Here is a 1,054-nt window from a genome sequence, read left to right on the forward strand (position 1 = left end):
AAAACCCCCCCCCCCCCCCCCCCCAACCTATGAGAATCGGACTTAGGTCTTCTTCGTAATCGTAAACGACCGACAAAACACCTAACCCCAACACGCCAGAGGTCACTTAATATCGTCACATTCACATTTTGCGTAGTTCGAGATGTTGACGGTATATCGATATTCAGATTTCAAGCTGCTCTCGAGTCAGATGATTCAGATGTAAATGACGGTGACGAAGAAAATACAGGTCAAGACACGTTAATCCTACGTACCAAAACCTAGTCCACAGAAAACTATTTCACGATGGACTTAGCTCGTTCTTAGTTTTAGTTTTAGTAAGAGTTTTACGGCGTTGGCAATAGCGTAAGGTCATATGAGCGCCATACTCGTTCTTTTAAGTACATGTAGAACTTTTGATAAAAAAATGAAGTTAGTAAATGGCTTGGTTTTTCACGTGACTCATTTCATGAGGAATATTTTACATTATATGTACAGTTCTGCTTTTCTCTGGCAAAACGCCTTTTTTGTCATTCACGGCAGTTTCGAGAAATCAGCCTTTTTCGTTTTCTTTTATCATCTAAACTATTTTGCCCAGTCCATCAACGGTTGATCTCGCACACTGAAAAGAAAGTAATTCCCTGTGCTCAACAGATAATAATAATATCATAAGAAAACCGAAAATCGTTGATTTCTCGAAACTGCTGTGAATTAAAAAGAGGTGTTTTGTCAGAGTACGACAGAGTTGTGAGTTATGGTTTTGCACCCTGCTTATCATTTCTTAAAATGTTAACCAATCCCGGTTTACAGTTTCAACTCCTGTTTCGTTAACATTTTATATGAGAGCGCACGACACAAGTTGGATATTATGCCATAACAATAACATAATTTTACAGCGCGTCTTAGTTTTACTTTTGCAAGTCAGAAAGATTAAAGTTTCTTGTGGCTTTCACTTAACCCTTTCAAATGTTTCCCTTGGTCACATTAGTTTACAGCTCGTCTTAGTTTTACTTTGCAAGTCACAATGATTGCAGTTTCTTGTGGCTTTCACTTAACCCGTTCAAATGTTTCCCTC

Source organism: Aplysia californica, unplaced genomic scaffold (assembly GCF_000002075.1).
Source record: "Aplysia californica isolate F4 #8 unplaced genomic scaffold, AplCal3.0 scaffold01010, whole genome shotgun sequence".
Taxonomy (NCBI): Eukaryota; Metazoa; Mollusca; class Gastropoda; order Aplysiida; family Aplysiidae; genus Aplysia; species Aplysia californica.